Genomic DNA, 5,601 nt, shown 5'->3' with positions numbered 1-5,601 from the left:
AAGTTTTGGGGAGAAGTTTTGTAGCTTCACCTGTAAAGAAAGGTAGACGTTAGGAATGACAGAAGTTACCCGTTTGTAAGGAGTAGTTTTTCTAGCTCAAAGGATCTTTGTTTCACCATCACAAGTGTGAATTAGGTTGTGGTCAGGGTAGGGCCAAGCAAGACTCACAGTTTATTTATTTATTGGGGGGGGGGGAGGTGGGCAGAGAGAGAGAGAGAGAAAATCCCTGGCAGGCTCTGCACACTGATGAGGGGCCAGAACTCACAAACCGTGAGCTCACGAGGGAGCCAAAGTCGGAGGCGTAACCAACTGAGCCACCCAGGCTCCCCAAAGACTCACATTTTAATAGAAAGTTTCTTTTATCTTTTCTTTCTTTTTTATTCCCTTCTTTCTTCCTTCCCTTCCCTTCCTTCCCCTTCCTTTCTTGAATTACTGATTGTATACATGTCTGTTAAAAGTTTTGCACGATTGTATACAGACATGTATACAATCAGTGTGCACATACCTACGCATCTGAATACGCATTTGTGTCCTTCCATCTCTGGTTTCTAACCTCCTTGTGTGGGGAAGCCGCAGTGCCGCCTGTCTTACCTCCTCTGATGGCCACAGCCAGCGGAACTGTCCTCCTGGTACTTCGCCACCAGCACCAGGCAGTCAGTACACACTGTATTTTTAGATAACAGTCATGACACCACACTTATATTGAGCACTGAATTTGTGCCAGGTACTCTCCTAAGCACTTTACTCAAAAGAGCTCACTTAACCCTCAAAATACTCCATTAAGAAGACAATAATTTGTGAGGCACCTGCGTGGCTCAGTCGGTCGAGCATCCGACGTCCCCTCAGGTCATCATCTTGTGGTTTGTGAGTTCCAGCTCCACGTCAGGTTCTGTGCTGACGCTCAGCCTGGAACCTGCTTTGGATTCTGTGTCTCCCTCTCTCTCTGCCCCTCTCTGGTTATACTCTTTAAAAAATAAATAAACATTAAAAATTTAAAAAACCAAAATAAGACAATAATTTGTAAATATAAATGTTTTTGCTCTTCAATAATTATCTATTAATTTTTAATTTTTTAAATGTTGTTTGTTTATTTTGGGAGACAGAGAGACAGAGCGTGAGGGAAGAAAGAAAGGGAGACCCAGACTCTGAAGCAGGCTCCAGGCTCTGAGCTGTCAGCACAAAGCCTGATGCAGGGCTCGAACCCACAAACCATGAGATCATGACCTGAGCCAAGGTCAGAAGCTTAACCAACTGAGCAACCCAGGTGCCCCTCTTCAATAATTTTTTAAAGGGCCTTGAGCCTTCACTATCTTCTTGTGGGGTTCTGGGTAGGGGAGCAGTGAGTTGAAACTTGGATGTGGCAGGTGTAGGACAAGGGTTAAGTGACAAATTCACCAGAGGAAGAAAACTTTCCCCATCTTCGCCATCTCCTTTCCTTTGCAACATTTTATTTAAAAACTTTTCAAATATGCAGAGAAGTAGAAAGAATAGTACATAAGATGTACATTGTAAGCTCAACAATCGCAATTGTGAATATTCTGCACATATAATATACGGTTACACATATACAGTAAAACCTTGGGCTACGAGTAACTTTTGGCTGCGAGTGTTCTGCAAGACGAGCAAATATTTCTCATGAATGTTAAATAAATATAAATAAATAAATATCTTGATAAACGAGTGATATCTTGCAACCTCATGTGATGTTGCCAAACATCACATGATCACGACTCAGCCAATGGTTCTTCTCTCTCTCTTCCTTTCTCTCTTTCTCTCTTGCACACTCTGGAATTGTGGGTGACCATCTCCCATGCTCAGATGCTCAGTCTCAGGCCACGTGTTTGGCAGAAATCAGTGATTGTTCAGTGATTGGAAGGTGCCCATAACTGGCACTAGTGTATTTTTGTCGCTTCCAAGCACCTATGGACAGTCCTTTGCTTTTCCATCCAAGAGTGAGCCTAGGAAGGCTTTGCTTCATTCTAGGGCAGGCTGCCCACTGATACAGACCCTTTCTCTGCTGCCTTATTGCCAATTCCATTCAATACAGTAGATGATAAGAGTTTATTAATACTGTACAGTAGTCAGTGTCCGTGCAAGTGCCTCCAATCGCCACCATGCAGAAGATTCCAACAGACAGCAGTGATTCCGTTAGTGACAGTGCAAGCCGTCTGACACAATCATCCTCCTCTCTCGTCTCCCTCACACCAGCCAAGGAGGTTTGCAAAGGTGAGTGCATGCTACTTTGTTTATTTTTCTTTATATTTTGTATTTTCTTTGTCGTTTTGTATTATAGTACAGTATTGCGATCATTTTTATGTGAATATTTTTGGGTTTGGGGACGAATCATCTGAGTTTCCATTATTTCTCTCAGAGAAATTCACTTTGGTACACAAGTGCTTTGGATTACAAGCATGTTTCCAGAATGGATTACACTCGCAAACCAAGGTTTTACTATATACATACACACACACACACACACACACACACACACACACATATATATATATATACACACACACACTACACACACACACACACACACACACACACACACACACACACGGTTTTGCTGAATCACGTGAAAGTAAGCTGCTAATACTTGACATTTCCTTCCTGACTGCTGCAGCATGCACCTTCTTACAATAACAGCAGGAGCTTACATAACCACAATGCAGTTATCACACTGAAGGAAATTAACAATAATATTGAATGTGGCTGGTCTTTTTTCTCCATCCCTATTTGTCTAATAAAAAGGCAACAGAGGGGGCACCTGAACGGCTCAGTCAGTTAAGCAGCCAACTCTTGATTTTGGCTCAGGTTATGATCTCATGATTCATGAGTTTGAGCCCTGCATTGGGATTCTCTCTCTTTCCCTCTCTCTGCCCTCCCCTCACCTGCACACTTGTGTGTGTGTGTCTCTCTCTCTCAAAAATGAAGAAACTTTGAAAAAAAGAAACTTTGAAAAAAAGAGAAAAGAATTTTGAATTTGAATTCTAAACAAATTAGTATTCTATTTTTTTGGTAGTATGTAAATATTGTAGTTAGTTGTTTTTTTCCTTGGAAAGCACTTGCTACCTTGATAGGGTGAGAAGGTAGCTTTTAATAGTTTGAGAACTGAAACTCACTCTCTTACTAAGGTAAATAGGAACATGCTCATGGTGTGGCTGGGAAAATTAAGACTGAAAGTTATAATTTGAGCCTCCATGGATTCGAACTCCGGTTTTTTTCCCCCAAAGAGTCCAGTTTAATTTAGGGCTAATCAATAATTCACAGACGGAATCCCTAACCAAGAGATTTAACAGTTTAATAAAGAGGAAAGCATACACAGGTCCAAAATTTAACAGTTAATAGATGGGACTTTGACCTCCATTTTCAAGGCTGTGCACCAGTAAAGATCCAATTATATCGGTGAGCTAGTGACAGATTATGGCTTTCTTTTTCCATTTATGGAAGAAATCTCTACTTTTGCTGACAAAAGAAAAATGCAACTTTAGAAATCTTGAAAAACTAACATGTAAACTTTGTTTCATATTTATTTCCTCCAGGCCAATTGGCGCTTTAAGACTTTTTGTGCTGATAAAGTTTTCTGACATTCTAGATTTTCCTCCACGTATTTGGTGACACGTGATCAAATACCTGACAATTTTGTTGCTAATGACAGGATTTTTAAAGTTACTTTCTACAATAATGATGAATATTAGCCTGTCTCTGACCGAGGTAAAGTTTATTTCTTCTGTTTCAGGTTTGGAACGGTGTCTGGTCGTTCCTAGTTCTCATGGGCAGAGGCAATGTGATGGGACATATTATACAAAACATCCAGATAAGCAAGAAACATGCAACTGTGGTAACCATATCGTGGTAATATTGGAGGAGGTATTCGTTTTGCTTTCATGGAGGGGCCGAATAATAACGGAAGTGTTCCAAAGGGAATAGGATGGTCTTTGCTAAGATGCTTCTATAAGACGTGAGTCTTTGTGAATACCAACCGGCTTTTCAGTCCCTGATATGAAATCAGGCTGCTGTGAGTTGAACTGCATCCACCCAACAATGATATATTGAGGTACTGAGCCCCAGGACCTCAGATTTTTTTTAAAAATGGAATTTTTACTGAGGTAATGAAATTAAAATAAGGTCATTAGGGCCGACCTTAATTAAATATAACTGGTGTCCTTAGAGGAAAAGGAAATTTGGACATACAGACACACTGGGTGAAGGCCATGTAGAGATAAAGGCACAGATCAGGGAGATGTCTCTACAATCCAATGGACATAAAAGATTGCCAGCAAACCACCAGAAGCCCAGAGAGGTGCATGGAATGGATGCTTCCAACCCCCCCACCCCCCAGCCCTAAGAAGGAACCAGCCTTACCAACACCTTGGTCTCAGACTTTTAGCCCCCAGAACTGGGAGACAGTACATGCTGGTGTTTAAGCTGACCAGCCTGTGGGACCCTGTTACTGCGGCTCTGAGAAACTGATACTCAGGCCAATTTCTTGAGCTGAAATGCATGAGGATGCGGGGTGTGATTTTTCCTCAGTGACTAGGTTACTACTAATGTAGTGTAAAATTTCCTTTGGGGAACTAAATAGTGTTCCATATATTTACCTAAGTAAGGAGCCTTTCCCTTGAGTTCCTTTGGAGTTAAATTGATCGGTGGTTTTATTTTAAAGTGAATCATGTAACTATCCACATGAAAATTTAATTAGAGAACAGAAGTGATTAGCTACTGACCGGTGCAATATTAGCAATGATTACATCTTCCTGCTTTGGAATAATTTTGGTCTGTTCCATCTCTCCTCCTCTGGGGAATGTTCCTGAACCACAGGAGCATCCCTTCTCTGCTCACATTGTGTGGGTGAGGCTGTGAGCGCCAGCTAGTCCCAGGGAGCTCCTGTAAGAGTTCATCATTTCTCTAGTCACTGTGCTTATAGTTCGGTGATGAGCACACAGCCCAGGCTGGACCAATCTGCGTGTTCCTAGGGAGCTTGCCAGCACAATCAGGAGAAATGCCCTGTTGATCAGACATTCTGAGTCCTAAGGCGAGTGCAGACTTCTGTCTGGGAAGGGTTGGAAGCCTCACTAAAAGTTTGGGAGCGAGGCTGGGACAGGAGATACAGGCTCAGTCAGAATTCTTACTCCCTGGATCAAACTCAACCGGATCAGAAATATTCTTTCCACTTTCTACTTATATGAGCCAATGATGTCTCCTTTGTGCTTGAAGCCATTTTCAGTTGGGTATTTGACACTGACAGTAAAAAAGTGTCTTAATGAACCTGCAAAGCATAGTCTTCAGTTTTTGACCCCTGGTGGCCTCTGAAAATCTTGGATTGTTTCTGTGCTAGAATGTTCTGGAGTACGGTGAGCCCTCAGACTGCTCAGTTTTGAGTTGATCAAATCAACTCAATTTAAGTCTTGGTTCCGTTTTTATCCTACATCGTCGGAATAACACTGATGTTCAGATTCATCAGATGTCAGTGGGATGGTTTTTCCCATAATGTGGGATGACCACAGTCATAATTTGCCAATGTCCTGTGGTGGGCTGTGTTTTTCAACAGCTGCGTGTATTCACAAACGTCACTCTGCAGCCTGTTAGAACAATGCA

Source organism: Suricata suricatta, chromosome 6 (genome assembly GCF_006229205.1).
Source record: "Suricata suricatta isolate VVHF042 chromosome 6, meerkat_22Aug2017_6uvM2_HiC, whole genome shotgun sequence".
Classification (NCBI taxonomy): Eukaryota; Metazoa; Chordata; class Mammalia; order Carnivora; family Herpestidae; genus Suricata; species Suricata suricatta.
The sequence above is the reverse complement of the archived record's forward strand: the minus strand, read 5'-3'. Positions refer to the sequence as shown.